At 36.5% G+C, this 19,980-nt stretch overlaps 1 long non-coding RNA gene across 1 annotated transcript in view; it reads left to right on the forward strand.

Annotated features, from left to right (window-relative positions):
• Positions 1–19,980, forward strand: part of LOC128080810 (uncharacterized) — a 123,962-nt gene that overhangs the window by 88,299 nt on the left and 15,683 nt on the right. Inside the window, exon 3 of the long non-coding RNA XR_008206896.1 lies at positions 15,910–15,992. This is a non-coding gene — a long non-coding RNA (uncharacterized LOC128080810). The remainder of the gene's footprint in view (positions 1–15,909; positions 15,993–19,980) is intronic.

A 19,980-nucleotide genomic window follows, 5' to 3' on the forward strand; every position in this document is an offset into this window, starting at 1 on the left:
GGACGGATGCTAAATCGCTCCAAAATCATCAGGAAAATAATGTCTGGAAATTGAGTCAGAAAAAAATGACAGACATCAGGTTTAATGTTTAGAATTTTGCACTACAGGAGACAAGATGCCCATTTCCACCTCTGCCGGTTTCTCACAACTAGTTAGGATAAGCAATTGGACTGCTAGTTCAAATAGTTTTGAAGTATTTATAGCAAAATGTTGATATGGGTAGATCTCAACTTCTTTATTTCTGTCTCATCTTCAGGCTCTTACACATTCAGTAAACAAAGTATTTATATATTTATATTTACAAAAGAATATGTAGAAGGACTCGCATTTTAAAGTTCACTGACCCTCAGAAATGAGAGTTTAAACAGAAAAGCAATTCTCTAGGCTGTTCTCCACACCTGTGCACAAACTTATCTCAGAATGAGTTGTAAATGAGATATAAGCAAAACAATGAGGGAGAAATTTCAATTGTTTTTGAAACTCAGAAGCTGTTCGAACTTCTTTGAGTTTGGTTGTGGTCATCAGAACTGTGGAAAAGAGAGAAAAAAATTCAACTTGCTCTCTGCAACCTATTTCCCAAAATTGATCCGCTCATTGAGATGTTGGGCTCACGATCATATGGGATCCAACATACAGCATTTCCCCAGCTATGGGGTGCCTCCTTTGTTCACATCCATATTGCATACTGGAGCAAAGTTCAGGTTTTTATCATAGAGTGAGTGCTGTTTTGCTTAAAACTTAAGCATATGATTTCTATGGAAGCAGAAGACGAAAATGTTTTTTAAATCCTATATTTTTATCCTTTTAATTCAATAGTTAAGGAGCTTCCTAAGAGGTCTTCAAGAGTAACACTTCAGAGCTTGTCAAGTATCTTTCCTCTGTTTGAATTTTCCACATTAATGGTCGTTGCTATGATACATCATGCCCACTGGTAGCAGCATACAACATGATTCATTTCATGGGCAGGAGATCCCATGACAAGGACTTGTCAGAATAGGAAATTAAAAAGATGCTATTCCTGGAAGCAATGCATATACGAATGCATGTAAATATAATTTGAAATTATTTAATCTCATATGAAAATAGAAACATTTTAGATAAAAGTCTGGCAAAAATGCATCCAACTTATTTTACTTCTAATATACATTGTGCAAATCATCTTTCACAGTGCTTATGCTTATAGGTGAGCATTAAAAATTTCTTTTGACAACTTTACTTATCCAAATTGTTTTAGTTCAGACCTTCTGGAAGGTTAGTCTCTTCTCTGATGAAAACTAAAACTAATTATGCACTTCCCCCTAGATTCTCTCAGCATTATTCTTTGTTGGTAAAAGCTGTATCACTCTCATTCATTCACCTTCCACATCCTCCTAACTACATTAAAATAGTCAATTACAGTCCTTTATTTCTTGAGTGAAAGGTCCATTAGTTTGCAAATTTCTGCAGAACAGCTGAGCATACTAACATTTGTTTTGACATTTGAGAAAAAGATGTTCTAAAGGAGATAGCAAACCAGATCCTCAACAGATATATGTCAAAATAATTGTTTGGCATGAACAGAAATGAAGTGGAGGGAATGACAAGGCTGAGGTGATAAACTAAGCAAAAAATATTCTTTTTGAAATTGAAGTGGGATTTAAAAGGTTAAACAGATGCTTAGTAATGAGTTTGCACCAGAACCAGCAAAAAATCCCTTGAGGATTTCAGGGGTGAAAGATGGCCAATTGTACCACCTTGCTGATCATAAATTAATGCAAAACTTCACCTCAGGATCATAATCTTCTCCAAAAATAATTGCAGATATTAATATCAACTCTGCTCCAGATCTGTGATCTTGATCTTCTTTTTTGTTGAGTCTCCAGTAACACAGTTGGTATGGAATTCATCCAACATTGCCTCTTAATGAAGAAAGTGAGTTGGTTACGTCCAGCAAGGAATCATCTCATTCCAGAGTTAAACCACTATTTGTATGGTTTATTAATGTTACAATTTTATCAAGATTTAACACAATTATGTAAAGTTAATTTGTGTGCCTGCTGATGTAGGCTTACACATCCATGACCAGTGTGTTTATAGAAACAAGAAGATAAAAAGGAGTTATTTTTATAGCGCTCCTATAACAGTTAATTCCTCTTTCTTCCTGCAAACATCAAAGGATTTGGTTTTCTTTTTTTTCTTTTTTTTCTTTTTTTTTGTGGCTGGTGTTTTTTTTTTGTTTTTTTTTAATGTACAATATTCCAGTCTCTCTGTGATCTCCATGGTGGGGAGATATTTAAACAAATTATTTGAGTGCCAATTTGCATGAAGATGCTGAACCCTACCTTGAAACAGGGCAGTTTCCAAACTTCTTCAGAGGATATGCTCTGCACTGCACGAAGGGAGACAATATTTGGGATTAGAAGTAAAATTGTTTTCACTAGTGAGATGCACTATAAAAAGCTGGTAAAATGCCAGTTATGCTGTATTATGTGTAGGATATAAATTGAATCAATCCTATACATAATTGCTCCCTTCCTTCAAACCAAAGGAAACATGTACAACCTTCAACACCCTCATGCATGCCTTCAGGCTCTGTTTTAACAGCTTGCATGTAATTTGCATTTAGCAAGCATCAGCTATGACAATTTTTGCACTTGGAAATACCACAAAACAAGTACACTGGAAAAAAAGATTCAAGATAAATTAGCATATCTTACCAATGATACAGCAATAAAACCCACATTATCACTAGCCTACATACAGTTAAAAAAATTAAAGCCACTTTTTCAGCTACTCTTAAGATAGCTTCTTAACTTAGTGGCCAAATTCTTGTTTCCTAAACTTTATTCTTATATAATCAAAAAAAGCAGATTCAGACTGGGTAGCTGGTTGACTACTAGATTTGAATGCATATGAATGCATTTCATAGATCTATTTATTTGAATAGATCTACTTCACAATCTTTATACATTCTATTACCACTACCTTTACAGACTCATTGCTGTGGAGAAAGAGATTATGAAAACTTTGACTGGAATCTTTCTTAAAATACACTTGCCTCTCAAAACATGTCTGTAAACTCATGGAAAGAGAACTTCAAAAGAGAACATACTGAACTTACAAGTGCAAGGAAAAGAGGAAAAATGGAAGAAAGAAAAATGATGTGATAGCTGTCAAAGTAACATTATCTGAATTCTCATTTTGCTGCAAATTCCCTTTATTATCCTGGAAGAATGGAGGGGCAGAGAAGGGGTTGTATATTCAGAGATGCTTAATCCACTCATCATGCAGTTCTTGACCTCCTGCTCAGAACAACACATGGGTGAAAAAATAATGTTCAGAACTCAGATTTTTATTTCTTGACTGATAACTCTTCCCTCTGCTCTTGCACTTGAACTATGATCCTTAGCAGTGCCAGAAATCTGATTCGAGGAGAGGAGAGGAGAGGAGAGGAGAGGAGAGGAGAGGAGAGGAGAGGAGAGGAGAGGAGAGGAGAGGAGAGGAGAGGAGAGGAGAGGAGAGGAGAGGAGAGGAGAGGAGAGGAGAGGAGAGGAGAGGAGAGGAGAGGAGAGGAGAGGAGAGGAGAGGAGAGAGGAAAAAAGAAAACTCATCAAGCACAAAATCCAGAGAGAGAGTGCAACTCCATAATAGTCAGTTACTCTGTGGCTAAAGCATTACTGAGGTTTTCATCAATTTGTTTTTCTTTTAATTAAGGAAAATACCAAATTCAGGTGAATTAATTTTTGCAAAGAGCCATGGGTGGTATCAATGGACACCTTCTGCAGCTGAACTTTATTGTGTTCACTACAGGGTACAACACTAGTATTTGCCAGCGGCAGCAGCATGTTATGGTCTGCATTTTTCATCTGAGATGAGTGGTACCTTTTGGGTTCAATAATCAAGACAGCTCCTTTGGTTTAGGCGTATACTGGATAAAATATTTGTCATATAATTTTTGAGAGTGTTTCATTACAGCTTTGTATTTTCACACAATTTCTGTTTCTGAACAAAAAAGGTTTTTTTCTTTGGGAAGTAATGTGAATTATTCTTCTTCCAGTATTTACTCCTCTACTGGCACGGCTCGTACGAAAACAATCTCAGGAGTTGTAAAATGCTGAATGCTCCTGCGATAGCTCTGGAAAAGCCCACGAGGGTTTAACAGTTATATTCACTACCAATATATCATATGTGAGTAGGCTAAGATGAAAATTAGTTCATTACAGAATTATAATGTCATGGTGAAAACAACATCCTTTCTGTGCAATAAACTTAAGGCGTATGTCTAATACGGACAGTGCAACCCACAGAGAAGCACTCTCAGAAAACTGTACTGCATATTAAACAACCAGAACTGCCTCCTTCTGGGCTATGTGTAAATAAATGATCACAGTATTAGGCTTCAAACAATCTGACTTTAGAGAAGAGAAAATAAAGGCAGCGTAATGCTGACACATAGAACTTACAAAAGGCTCTTGGCTTAACTCAGATGCAGCCTCTTTAACTATTAAACCAAAATAACTCCAAAAAATCATTAGTGGAACACTGTTCCCTAGTGGCTAAAGCAAGGCTATCAGGACTCTGTGAATAATTGATTAATTTTTTTTTTTTTTAAATAACTGCCACAGGAGGAGAAAATAAATTCTGCTTGGATTGACCCTAAATAAAACTTTTTTTCTTGGAATGGAATGCTAGAGGAAAAAAGTTTTATTTTCAGGCATGAGAATTTTTTCAGTACTACTTGATGCCAGATTTTCGATGCTTTAGTCTTCATTGCCTCCAGAATTGACTGTGTAACAAGATGGACAAGTAGACAAGACTGGGGATAAGCACTGTGCCAAAAGGGGGTTGAAATGATAAGAAATGAGTCTAGGTGGGTAAGTGGGAAGAGGTAACCTGCATGGCTATGTAAAGATTTAGAATAAGCTACAGAGAAGCAGCACTGCGTTTTAATATTTTACTATAATTTTCCATTTATTAGTAGTAGTAATTTATTTGTTAATATTAATTATTCATCTATTATTGTTTTTTTACAATTTAAAAAGTATGAGTTACATTAAAATGAGGCTGCTTTATATCTGACTATGGTAGGACTTTGTTACCAGCTTACCAATGCTGCTGTGCTGGTCCTGGAGCAAGACTGTGACATGCCAGCCACTGTGCTATAGCAGTTGCAAAAAATGCTGTGCTTTCTGTACTGAGAGCTGTACAGTCTGCAGGATAACGTGGAGACATCAATGTAGCGTTGCTATGGAAAAGAGAATTTGCAATCACATTATTGAATTATCTGCTATATGATTTTGAAGCCAATTCTGAATAGAGTTTAGTCAGTTCATTTTAGGTAACGAATACAACAGTATAAAATAGGTTGTTAAGCGCAATTGATTTCTCAAAACTTCCCCATAATCATACTGGGTGACCCATTACAGTGGCAAGCTATTTTCCAGCAGGAAGGATAGCATTAGTAAGATGTGTCCATTTACTGTATTTACTTCATGATATGAAGTTTGCTCCCAGACACAGCTGCTTCAACTTTGCGATCTTCCATGTGGACTGTGAAAACGGCAGTAACCATAATCATCTGAATCAGAGGATTAATATGTCCATAGAGCTGTATTCTGATTTTGACTGAAACAAAGCATTCATGACAGAATGTCCACCACAGGAAAGTTAAAGCACCATTGGTTTGGGGGCCAGCACGGGGATGCTTTGATTGATCATATACATGTGGCAGCTTTTACCTACCAGGCTCTTCTGTCCCAGCAGAGAGAAAACCTCTTTATCCTTCAAAGCATTACCCTCTCTGAAAAAGTGACTCTGTAGGGAAAATCCTGCTTTATTGTTTGAAGAGTTCTGAATATAGCTAAAAGGCAAAACATATATGTCCTTCCTTTTTAACATAGGGTTTAAGAACACACCAAATGGAAAAGAGCACATTTCTGAGTCAGCAAATAGAGAAAAATAGACTGTCAAGCTGGCCTAGTTCATTATACATCATAAAAACAACAGTTGAAAGTGCTGTTCGTTGCCTTACAATATCTACCAAGTACTATTTGCACATTTTTGGAACTAAAAATTAGTATCAACTCTATTTCTATTACCCAATTTTGTAGTATGGTCCTTCTTCTCCCCTTACCTTCCTCCCCCCTCTCTTCTTCCCTCCCACTGCTGGCTCTCTTGCAACCCTGAGAGTTTCCAACATGCTCCTCCCTCCTAGCCAAAATAGGATCCCCAGCATTGATCCTAAATCTCCCTGGGAGCATCCTATTGTGTGCATAGGTGATTCACATTTGATTCACATCAGAAGTTTACATGCATCATCTGCATGCTCCTATGTATGTATACTTACTACTTGCTGGGAAACACTCTCACAATGTTTTTCACCTTTTAACAGCATTTCAGAAACACACAAGGCCATAGTGCTCTCACCAGCACTGAAAACATCTGTGACATTTGTTCTCAGTGTGCCCTGTGGGACTTGTCACTGCTCCACCTGCAGTGGTTTGCCCACAGTGCTTCATCTGTGGGATGCCAGATCCCTTACACAAAGGAAAAGAAACCTCCTGGGAGAAGTTATATGAAACCCTCACTTGTTCTTCTTTTGCAAGACTTCACTTGAGCAAAACTAGAACAAAATGTTACATAGAAAAGCAAATAAACTAGAAGAAAGGATGTATCTGAGAATGGAAATACAGACTGAAAATTTAGGACGGAATCTGAGTTTGTAAACTGCAATCCTTACTTTCCAGCTGGCTCAAAGTAAATGCTACACTTATTCCAATGGCTGCCAACAAAAAGCAAATGTCGAGAGAGTGAGAGGAGGAAGGAAGGAAGATCCAAAGGCAAAAGGGGGCTTAGAGAGGCTTCTGCCACAGGATCCTCTCGCAGAGTACATTCCTGCTACCAAAGAGGATCCATTCACCTACTTTGTTTTGGAACCACTGTTTTTTAATCTTCTTCTATTTCCCCAATAACATGAAGCAAGACTACTTTCTTCTTTATTTTTTAATTTGTTAAGTAAAATTGTCTGATACTGAATTTTAAAGCAATGAGCTTCAGTAAATTAAAAAAAAATAAATAAATAAATTGGTCTGAAACATCCTTCTGGACTTTTTGAACATTTGCTTTCTTTCCAAAGCTCACGCCATTCCTCTGCAAGACATCTTCAAACTCCAGTTCTTGAGTACTGCATTGTTAGAGTCTGAGGTCTGTGCTAAAGACCCATCTACGATCTTTTGCAAATGATAATATGTCAGCCCAGGATGAGTCTACTTTGCTTGGAACACAGCACCATTACATTGGCATACTTTAAATCATGTTTGTGTATAATAAGAATTTAAAATATAAGAAAACAAGTAGACTGTAAGTAGACTCTTTGAAAACAGGTAGTTATTTTTCTAAATTAGTACAACTGTTTGTATGATAATGTGGTTCCTAAGCATGGCACAAATTGTTAAACAATATTTTCTTCAAAATTTTTAGCCCAAATGTGAATCTCTTCACCTAGATTTTATTTTTCTTTTCCTGTATGGTAACATCCACAGCAGGAACAGAGCATCAGCAAGCCTTAATTTCTAAATTTGCTCTTCATTCAGCTGGTATAAAGTTTTTCATGGTGGCCTTTCCATGTCATAAATATTAAATGCTAATGTGTAAGCTCCATCTGGAAGACTCTTCATTCTCGAATTCTCAGCTCTGTTTCCTCACATAACAACCAATAACAGAGATCATTAAATGAGAAAAATTTTATTTAGGAACACTGAGAATGTAACCTATAGTAGGCAGCATATGCAAAATATTAAGAAGTCATGTTTTATTGGCCAATTTTTCTTTATTGCTGCTTATCTATGAAGAAATGAGAAGATAAAATCATTAGAGTCATAAAAAAGCTACCATACCAAGTATACTGCTTGCATCTGAATTTGCTTTACTTTTTTCATGTTGTTAAAGTACAATAAGGAAAATATGCCTATAAAACATTTCATACTAACTTCTCCAGTGCTGCTCACTCTAATATGAAGCTCTCAATTTCTTGTGTTCCTATTTGACACTAATTATTCTCCTTGGAATGCTTCATTATGCTCAGTTTTCTTTGCATGTATATGTGCTCTCGTGTGTGAAAAAGATGTAAAGTCTGTTGTTCACAGTAAATTTTATTCAGATTCAACAGTACCAATTTATAACCATTTACATTTACAGAATGCTTTTCACTTTGGATGATCCAAATGTGCTTTTCAGACTTTTATATTCAGAACTGTAGAATGCAGCCCACTTCATATGGATTGTTGTGCTGTCTGATAGCATCCAGTAGTATAAGAAAAATGGTCTGGAAATCCAACAGTAAAAGTGCTAGTGCAGAATATCAGCACCAAAGTGGCTAGTTAGTGGTGTGTGAAAAAAAATACTTTCTGTGACCTTATGAAAAAAAATGTATGTTTGTTTATTTTGTAAAATTAATTTTTTGAGGGAGTAAACTATCACTCTGATATAGGTTTATTATTTATTAATAAATATTGAGTTTAAATGGAGCTTTTATAGAAAATACATGATTTTCCATTAGCCATATCATGCCAAGAAGTTTTGCAAATTCTTCCTAAAACAAGATCTGTTATTCACATTGATAAGCAGAGCCATAGAAATCAAAGGAAGTAAGAACAAGGATGAAAAGGAACTGTCCTCAACCTTGTGAGTTCAAAAACTACTGATAGCATTTTCAATATCAACATTTTTGTCTTTTAAGGAGGAGCTCCAGAGAAATTAAAAGTATGTGGCGATTCTCCAGGAAATCTTTCCAAATATTTGAATGTATGTTCTATGTAATAGGTTTGGGTTTTTTTAAGACAACAGGCCTGAATACAAGCATGTGTTGCACATGTTAACTTCTTTGTTGGTGGAATATATTCCTATCATTGATTCTCTTTTTGATTTCTATATTCTTCATTTATTTGTTGTTTGTTTTTTTTTTTTCAATTAGAAGAAGAATAATTACTGGTGTTTTTTTTCTGTTGCTTCAAGTTTCCTTCTTTCCTTACACAAAAATAAAAGCAAATGGAAACCAACTCTTGCTGATTTTCTAGTGGATAGATTACGAGCAGTTCACATTGTTTTTCCTGAATGGTTTTTGTAATTCCCTAGACCATCTGTAAGTTTTAACATACATCACAATTCCATTAAGCATGACACATAACTGTTGCACACCACGGCGCACCCATCAAGCTGATGTTTACCTGAAGGCCTTTGAATAGATTTTGTCAAGATCAAAAGTAATTACTTTGTAAAGTTCATTTCCCACCCCGCATCTCTTTTCTGCTGAATAAATATTGCAGAAGATGAAATATGGAAGGGCCATTTACATCCATCACTTTTAAATATTAACAATAGGTGTATGTAGCTCACTGTTGTGTAAAAATCATTTGGATACATCATTCCAAGTTGAATAACAGATTATTTTAGATAAAGAACTAAACACAGTTTATCCTTGTCAACCTGTATTGAATAAAATGATGGGAAGTTGCAGTCTATTAATTTTATGGCTAATATATCTTCCCTCAAAATTGTCATACTTCGTAAACATTTTTGTTAGCCAATAATATTCAAGTGTGTATATGATTCAAGCAGCTTTTATGTCTTATTAAAGTATGTATTAAATTATGTACAGAAACACACAGTAATACAGCATTTCATTCAAGTAATGGATATTTTAAAAATACACCTACTTTCCAAGTAAAGATTTACTTGGAATATAACATTTCAAATGATTTTTTTAGTGATTTCCTTCTGGAAGAGTCTCGAAGGCATCAGTGAGCATCCTCCAGTGAAGCTTTCCCTATATTAGGGAATGGAAATGCAGAAAGAGAGTTGGAAATGTTTAATATCACCAATCTTTGTCCATTTTTTGAAATTCGTAATAACTTAGTAAAAGATGTCTCAAGATGAGTCTATATATCCAATAGTAACGCTATCCAAAATGATATACTGTAAATCCTTTCTAACAGAGTAGTGAAGGATGCTCTGGCTTTATTATGCTGTAGCTTTACTCAGTCACAACTTGACTGTGACACAACTTGAAGATTTGTGTTCATGTGTTCATATTGGCTCATTACTTTTTGCATGTAGACTTCCAGCACAATGTTGATTTTTTTGCTTTAATTGACATAAAAATGGACATGCCATAGCAGAACTAATCCTTATCTGATTTCATTACTTTGCCTTTTTTCCTCTTCCCTCCAACAGAATTCTGCTGGACATTGTTGTCTAAAGTAAAAGAAAAGATGGGTGCCGTTGGGTGAGGACTCAGATATTTTGTGTATAAATTTGTTTTGTAAGCATTTTCAGAGAGACTTAAAAACTCATCTTATGGAGGATATTGCAAAAAAAAAAAAAAAAAAAAAAAAAAAAGTTCTGTCATGTAACGAAAGACTCATCCATAACATTTGTTAATCTTGGATGGTGTGACAAATTGAAAGAGTTTGAAAGTCTCTCAGGACAGTTCTTTAAACTGTGTTTTGCTCTCTTTTTCATTAAAGATCCAGGCTCATGTTTGAAGATGAATCCTCAGCTGGAAAGTTGCTTTCAGTTTTAAGTGGAGAATTGACAGATTTTATTCAGTCAGGTTTTGGCTCCAATCCATCCTTGTCTGTCAACCTTTCCAGAACTCCAATTTCCTTCTTCTTTTTCCTTTTCTTTTTGAAGTCTTGGGAATTGAATTAAATAAATAACATGTGGCATCCCAGAAAAGGCAGACTAATGTAACTACTAGAGCAAAGGGAATGTTTTTCAGTTGGAGAGTGAAGAATGCAATGGAATGGTCTGTTACATCAGTCTGTGCTACCAGTCCAACTGTTGTTAGGGAAATTAGGATTCTTGCCATGTTTCATATCCAGAAATACAATTTCGTTTGTACCCAAAAACTAGATTCTGAGTGACAACAAACTTCAAAATGTGTATGAATTCATATTGAGGTCTAAATTAAATGGCTTCATCTGTCATTTCTTGTAATTAAAGATGTGGATGCAGCAGACATTAAATTGCTTGTAGGATTAGCATCTTTATTTAGGAAATTCATTGTCCTTCATAGCCTTTAGATAGATTGGGAGTAACAGAAAGCTGTAACTGCTAACTCTGTGTATCTCTTTCCCATATTGCAAAAGAACTGTGGAACTTCTTTGATTGCACAGCTTTGACTGAAATCCATTCAGAGACTTCCTTGTCTCCTTTGCCTCACTGACTGTATGTTCATCTATTACCTGTTTTATTTTTATGCTGACATATTCATCCGTCCAGCCTGAAGTAAAATGGTTTATCTTTAGTCATTACATGAATTCTTATAGCAATAACATTCAGAGGAGCCTTTTACTGAGACATAAACTGTAGGCTAAAATGTCACAGAATTTTATTAGACAATCTAAACTTAATTGCAGATAAATTGATGCTCTCATAAAAGATGATGCGAAATTTCTATTAACTCCAACATATGGTAACTATTCATAGGAGGACAGCAAATAAAGATATCACTAAATGTAGCTTTAAAACAATCAAATTAGGAAAGTGCTTTATTTATTTTGAATGAAAACTCCTAATATATCAATTAATTTTAGTATTCCATAAGATATGAAAATACACCCATGTTGCCAAACTATTCTGAACTTTTACTTATACCAAATCTGAGAAATGCCAAAGGCTGAAATAGAGAGCTGCAAGGTTTACTTAACAAGTAATCTTTCAACCTCAGTAACAAACTATGACACAAATAGATGTCACTGCTTTGGCATTTCAGCTCATGGCTGATATTCAGCACTGTCACATTCATGATTGCTGAAGTTTGAATTTTCTATATGGAATAAAATGGCCTTTGCTCATAATATGGCCCAGCAAAAGTTGGACAGAGAGCCATGGCTTTTGACTTCTGTTACCAGTTTTGTCACCAAGCTGTCAGATAATCATGTCAGCCGTGTAAGTCTTAAACACCTTTTTCTTCTTTCACTGAAGTTCATCTGAGATTTAACTAATAAATTAATCCTACAGTGAATGATACTTGTAGGTAAAAGATACTGCAGATAGCAAAGTTTAATTATTTGTGTCATTACTGACCCAGTCTTTAGAAATGTTAGCAATAAGCCCTAACAATTAAATGAACTGTATTCATTACAATGCAAACTTTATTCCGTCTTCTTCTCATGCTGACAAGTTCTGAACCATCCCACTTTGTCTTGATACACAGTTTAAATGTTCCATGGTGACTTTAAAGCTGTTCCAAGTTAATCACACACTGCTAGAGATCACTGCACACAGACAAGTCCTGTGCTAGCAATTCTGACAGTTCATAGACAATTATATTTTGTGTTCGCCTCAGCTAACATATCGACTGAATAAAGAGTGAGAACCAAAAACAGCTCCAAATGCTGCACTCAGTAGTTAGTTAAGTAATTTCTTTCTTTTTTCATTTCATTGCCAAAAATCAAGATGGTTTCTGAAGACATTTTAAATCTATATAGACACTTGGCTATAGTACAGTTGTTCTACTGCAACTGTAATATGTAAGGGAGGACTGGAAAAGATCCAGGGAGCTTGTTTTCACACCAAAGATCCTTTATAGGATTTGAAATCATACTAGAAGGGCAGTGCGCCCCGGAGAGTCAAACACCATGATGTGAGTTCCCATTTGACACTGTGAGTAATTTGATGCTGCATAATATTTACATAGCCACCTCTTCAGGAGTTGAGATTAAAGCATTCTAATTATATCATATACGTATGCAACAGAGCTGAACATCCCAACCAGGCTGTTATCGTGACATACTTCCAGTTTTCTCTTTGCTTGCCCAACTAGACAAAAGACACTTTTAAAGGCTTAATAGAGTCCACCAGTAATGTCTCTACGGAAAAATAATCTCTTAGAGACTGCTACTTAAGCAGAGTGCCATCTTCGCTCACCCAGAGAGGACTTAACAAGTCTTAGCTAGAAATACCCTGCAGTGCCAATGATATGTATAGTATTCAGGGCTGTTGTAATCATACAGAACAGGACAAAAAAATAGGACATCAATGAAAAAGAGTACTAAAAAACTGCGGTTACTGGCATATCATATTGTAAACCAAAGCATGTGGATTGCAAGTACTGTGGGTTTTTGTTAGAAAACAATAAGTGTGAAAGGCAAAAAGCAAACAAATTTGCAACTTAATGAAGGATGCTGGATTTGTATCTTCAGTACTTATCCTGGGGAAGAGGATTGTACTCCCTCAGGCAGATGGTCAGTGCAGATAGACACTGCAGTTGCCACCTAAGAGGTTTATTCCCTTCACTCCACAGGGAATTGGATTCCTGCTGCAAGAGGCCAAAAATCCACTAATTCTCTATTCACTTCAGTATATTCCTGTGTTGTGCCATGTATCATACTCAAGTCTATAAGTTTCTGTCAAACCTGTCGAGGAATGCAATCGCTCTGGAGTTTCTCGAGGAAAGCTTTTGCAGCTTTTAAGAAGCATTTCATTGACTACATTTTTTGTTCTCATTAGTACAAATTAAGAACCTAGACATTATGTGTCATTGTGGAGAATGCTAAAAGAGTATTATAAGTATCTTTTAAAACTTTAGCTTTGATTTTCTTAAACAATGCCTTCCACATAATGTGTGATGAAATATTATATATTCTGGAATGTAACGCTCAGATATCATATTACTTCTATTCACACTTGGTGAAAATGGATAAGACTGTTTCTTGGACTGTGTTCTTCTATTTTCCCATTTTGCTACATAGATAACAACCTTCAAAAAAATAAACAGGCTTCACAGAATTAATTCTATTTCAGCAGCCTAATCCTCCAAGTTTAGTAGAAAGCAACAGGAAAGTGAAATATTTGCATTTCAGTTTCCATGTCAAGGCTGTACTCAGTTGTGAATAACAGTCAGAATCCTGGGGGTACACGCTATCCCTTCCAGTGCCTCACAGCAGCTCTTCTTTATTTCACTTCTCTTATCCTTTCTGGTATTTTAAAAGCAGAACATTAGAGCCCTGCTCCCCAAATAACCAAGATTTGAAAGGTCCTGCATTAGTTATTGATACTGGAAAGTGAAGTAGTGGATAGTTCCACTCTAGTCTGTCTTGATAAATTTGCTGTGATAGGTGAGTTAATAGAAAATAAATAGAGCAGATCTAGTAATAAATTTCTATCCTGACAGATTTGACATCTCTCCACCCATGTACTGAAGACAAGTTGAGAGATGTGTGTATGATTAACATCACCTAAATGGGTGGTGTCTGAATTAGCATACTGTGCTGTAGGCACTTGGAAGGTTCTATATTCTATAGTAATACCTAACAATTAAATTGCACTTTACATTTTGAAAGTACTTTGGTGATGAGAGATTAGGTTCCATTAAAAATAGTTACAGATCCATATGTGGGAGAGAAAAAAAATGCACAATGCTGACTGTAAGCATCGAGGCACTAGTGGAACAGAAACAACAGGAAGGTGCTGCAGCATTTCATAACAAGGTAGTTTTGCTTGTAAAGACTGTTTTATGAGAGTTGACTGCTGAGAACAGTAACGAACTGTAGGAAGAATGACTTATTCTGTCCAGTTTGAGGTTCAGTTTCTCCAAGTGTTTATGCACAGACCTAGATTACCTTCATATAGAGGTCTATTCCCAGTTGATTTCCATAAACATGAAAATGGATCAAGGACAGAATGAAATGTGGATTCTCTTCTTCCCATATACGTACTGAGTGGAACAAATTGAATTGCCAATATAGCCTAGCAGAAACATGCAGTACATCAGTACTTTCTCCTTTCCTATTAATTTTCTTTGTATTCCTTTTGTGCAAAATGTAATTTTTTGATTGCTTCCCTGTGTGGCCACACTCGGTTTCTGACACGTGTTGCTATACAGTGGTCCAACACGAGCAAGGAGAATCCAGCTGACCTTACATTAAACATAAGAGAAAGGTAAAAAGTGCTGTCAAAGGCATAAAGTTAGCTGACAGACACAATAAATCAAATTTGGGGTAGGTATTGTTCATAACCAAAACAGAAATATATTTGAAAAATAAAAAAAAGCGATTTTAATCATTCCTTTTTCCGTGGAAACATTTCAGGGTGGCAAACACCATTTCACAGTATACGATGTGATATTAACCCTGAAAAAAAATGAAGCAGTGGAGAAATCTTGAGTGATTTTAAATATTTGCTGAGAATCAATGGCTCTCTGGCTCTCACTGCACTCAGTAAAGCTGCAGGAGCTCAGCACTTCATTATGCTTGAGATCAACAGCCTCTAATCCAAACCTCTTTCTGACACAGTTTTAATAGAGTTGGTTTCTCTAATAGATGAATGTATTGCATTCTTTTTCCTTCAACATTGTTTCCTATTTTTTTCTTCAAAGAAACTTTTTATAAATTTACAAGCAAGGCAATGAAGCCCTTTGATCTCTACAATGTACGTACTATTTATACCTGAGATGGTGAAGCTGGTTTCGTCTAATTATTTTTGACATCTTGCAAATATTTGCAAAATTCTTCATGGGGATTAAAAAGAATCACAGCGTTCTATCTCTCTGTGACAAAAAAAAAAGTGTTCTCAAAAGGCAAAACAATTGTTTATCTGTTTACTCTAAGATCCTAGACATTTATCTTCCAACATGGCACATTTTCTCTCAGGTAGCAAATGAATGCATCCCATTTTTAGAGGATCGCTAAGTTTCCACAAATAGAACTGTTCTTTGCAAGATCAAAATAAAATAGTGCTTAAAATGGAGTGCGTTTGAAAAGCATCAATTCCACCTTTTCAGAATGTGTGACTTCGACATTGTGGAAGCTGTTCTATGCAGAAGCTGCCATTTTAGGGTACAGTATATTTGAGCTTCTGCTAAACCACTGACTAGAACAGAACTGCTGAGGCAGTCACTAATTTGCTCATCTCTGTTGGCTTACACAGGCTTGGAGAAGCTATGAGGTGCATGGCCTCCATCAGGACACGCTGCCAAAGCCAGATAGTAATAAAACAACAACAAGTTTCATGTTAGTTGCCAAAACATTACTTTTTAAACTATTGCACCGGGTGGAAAATTTGTCTCAGAAGTGATTTTGCACTGCAATTTTGCTGCCTTTCCTAAAACTTCTGTGTTGTTCGTGGAAGTGCAAGAAGCACCATCAAATTAAGATATATAACTTCTTTAATAGTCACGTCTTATGGACTTCAGTTTCTCAGTAAATTGTTTCAGTGTCTTAGAAAGGTTCTACTATGGACATGACAGGATTCACACAGCACAAGCACTGCAGTAAATTTATATTAAGAATGTCACTGCGTCCCTCATTTTGTGTCCTTTCCAAGGTGAACAGAAGTGTCATCAGCAAGTGGTTTGTGAAGGTGTCTGTGAGTATTGGCAGGTAAATAATTTTTTTAAACCAAAGTTAACAGTCCATGTAATCACGTGCATCAATCTGATTTCTGTAGAGGCAGCTGTACTGCTTAGTCTGCTCGGGTAAGAAGTCCAAAACACACAAGATAAATGGGAGCACAAGGCTGGCAAGGAGCACACTGAGAGCACTCCGTGAAGATGGAATACATGTGATAAGCTCTGAAAGTATGAGGTACAGAGGGGCTATGCTAGGTGTGTGCAAAAGGAGTGACAGATACAGGGGGCCTGCTGGTTTGTAGGTGGCTGTTTAGATCAATCTCTTGTTATTATTGGAAGAGCTATAATGTTCCTTTCTGAGTGAAAAAAAAAACAGCAAAGTGTTTGAGATGTTAAAGCTTTGTACAATAACTCAGTCTTGTATGCAAACAGCTTTCAGCTATCTGCTAAATCTGGATCTGGATAGATGCTTGTTTGATGCCATGGAGCCAATAGGACTGCCAGAACCAGAGCACTCAGGACCATATTCTGTAGGGTTCCTTTAGACCCTGACTATTGTTCATGTAACTCATTAAAGGGAAATCTCAGCATTATGGGTCTGTTCTACTGTTTTTAAAAGGCTGCTATAAACTTCACATAGATCCTGAGATTTCTCTGAAGGTGAGATGTTTGGGTACTGCACATCCAGGCAAATCCTACTTTTTCAGATGTAAAGCAGTTTTTTTACAAACACCTTCTGCATCGCTTCTTTCTACAAAAGCTTGAGGAAACTTCCATACTGGTATAAGAAGTTTTCTGTACGAGGCAAAATTGCTCTATGTTGGATTATAGGACTAAATAAGTCCCAGTGGCCTTCTAGCTATAGACAAGCTCTTCAAGTCTTTAAATATGTTTTTTACAATCAGTTGCATTAAAAAATACTATTTCAAGTCTCCTCCTAAACCCTGATGATTGCACCAAAGAACACCCACATTTTAGTTAAGATCCCTTGTGTTCTCCCATTGTGTGCCACCTTGTGTTAGTGTAGCCTTCATGTTATTCAGCCTCTTGGCCAAAGACCACTGGTATCTCGTGTCCTTTTGGTGGATTTAGACATCTCCCACGCCTTCTACAGTCAAAACGAAGGCTTGAAACTCTTAATACTACTTCGAGAATCTATTCCTCTGTACTTCAGATGACATTTTGCTGCACTGCCTTCAGCAGAACTGCAGTGCTATTTGTTCTCACAGCCAATCAAAGCTACAGTTTGTGTGGCTTTCACCAGTGAGTGATGGCCTAGTGCTGTCACTCTAAGGATGTATTGCTCTCTCAGAGTATTTACATCTTGAGCTGGACTGACAGGAAGATGAAAAGAAGGCTTGGGTGCTTGGCCAGCTTTTGTTTTATAATTTAAAAGAAGCTTTGTATTCATACACTGCATCCCTATTTCAGTGTGTCTCTATTTCATCCAGGAGCTGAAAAAATTTATAGCTCCCAGATCTTACATAATTTTTAAAGTAATGTTTAATAATCACCATCAAGACACTGATAAAGAGCTATTAGAGCTCTATTTCTTATTAACCATTTATAGTTTTAAATTGTATACTTCGGTAGGAGTGTAAACTAGGCAGAAGGACAAATTAGTTTTGCAATTTTGATTGCAAGCCATCCAGGTAAAATATTTCACATGATGGCAGAAGTCAGTAAAAATTTCTGCAGCTGCTTCTGTTTTCTGTTTGGAAGACAGGTAGTAAAATCACACTAGATTCAAGCTTTGTGAACATACATGTGAATTTAGCTACTTTTTGTAGCGTCTCCCACTGGTAAACTATCAAGAGACTGAAGATTGAGGAGGCCATTTTGAAAAGCATTGGTTTTATTTTATATATCAATGAAGAAAAGTCTGTAATCAATCATTAATTACTTGTACTGCAGCAGTACTCCAAGACACAAGCAGCTGCTCAGGTTCCAATACACTAGATGTGCTGTGAATGCACTGGAAGATGTAGTCCATTCAAAGAAAGGGTCGGTGTAAATAAAATAACTAAACTTTTCACTTTGTGATATATCAGCAACCGGCACATTTTTGAAAATGTTCCCCAAATGTTCTCCCTTGCACAGACCATACAAATGCAGCGAGTAGCAGACGGCACCCAGCAGGTGTCTGCACAAAATCTGCTCCTGGAGAGATTTCCAAAAGCGATTGCTCTGCCTTTACTTTTGATCTTTTCCCCAACCAAAAGCATGTTGTGTTTTTGTTTTATTCTATTCCCTCTCTTACTATTTCATCCTCAGCCACAAATGCATTCTACAGCATTTCTGCCCCTCATGTTTTTCAGTCTCAGTGAGATCTTTGAAATTTGACTGGCAAGGCTAAATACCTATTTTGCTGTTTAAACACCAATTACTTACAAGAATCTTTCATTCTTCAAGTAGTTCAGAATGTCTCAGGTGAGACTGAATATGAAGACAAGAGCACCAACACTCCGCTGACCTCCCGTTACTGAGTAGCTAATTTTATTACACACCTTATCAAATTAGGTAGCCTTTTGGAATTCAGAAATGTTGTCTTATGAATTGTTATAGATGCTGTGCCAGACCATCAGCTGATTAACATAAAGATATTGCTTACTAATAAAAATAAATATGGGTTTATTAAATTAAGTATTTACATAAAAACATATGTCTGATGGTATGCTTTAGGTGTGCCATCTGTCATGCTACCTTGTTAGCAAACACAAAGATGCTGCCAAAAAAAGTTTACTATCTGAAACGGATACAGAAAATATGGCAGTACTGTGGAAGTAAAGCTTGGACATACTGAAGGAAAATCAGGTGGTGAGTATTGTAGAACGACCACCTTTCTTCCACCTTTAATACTGCTGCAAAGCTCAGCTGCATGCCCATGTTTCTGTAATGAAGTTTGAGAGAGAATAACATGTACTTAAAGCTAGCTCAGGGATCAAACGTAACATTTAAACTTATTTTAAAAATCAGGTGTGTACAAGAAATGCTAAGTCATAGTTTGAACCAGTGATGAAGCACCTGATGGGAAGGCAGGGCCAACCCAGGAGAGCTCAGCTGTATGCAATGAATCTGAGTGACTAGAAGGGCTGGAGTCAAGATCCACCCCTTCCTGGACCTCATTTAAGGGTTGGCAGCAAAGGCAAGGATGTTTTGCTGGAGATTGTTGCCTGCTGAAGGTCTTCTGAAGATAAGCAACTTTATTTCTTTCTTTTATTGTGTCCGTGGTGGCTGCATTTGGGCTTATCCTTATTTGCTGTAGCTAAAGGCTTTGCCACACTACTATTGTCGCTGCATTTTTTCATCACATTATAGCAGTACAAGGTGGCATGGAAGTTCTTAATGCCTCATTCTTGATGATGGTGTTATTTTGCTTTGTCTTAGTGTTTTTGTGCTTGTCGTGGCAGTGAGTATTTAAACATTTTTGTTGAACTGCTGGATTAAGATGTATCATCTTAGTTTGTTTTAAATAGGTGATATAATTGCCAGAAGGATCTGAATAGTGTTTTTCCAAAAGAAAGAGAATGTGTAGTCTGTACAGGAAGGGATAAATGAAGAAGTAGTCCATGAGATTTCCTAGGAAGACCCGACTTGTGGTATGATTAAAGATGACAGTTCCAAGGATAGTAAGGGAGGTAACGTGTTCT

This window comes from Tympanuchus pallidicinctus, unplaced genomic scaffold (assembly GCF_026119805.1).
Source record: "Tympanuchus pallidicinctus isolate F22 unplaced genomic scaffold, pur_lepc_1.0 scaffold20, whole genome shotgun sequence".
NCBI classification, from domain to species: Eukaryota; Metazoa; Chordata; class Aves; order Galliformes; family Phasianidae; genus Tympanuchus; species Tympanuchus pallidicinctus.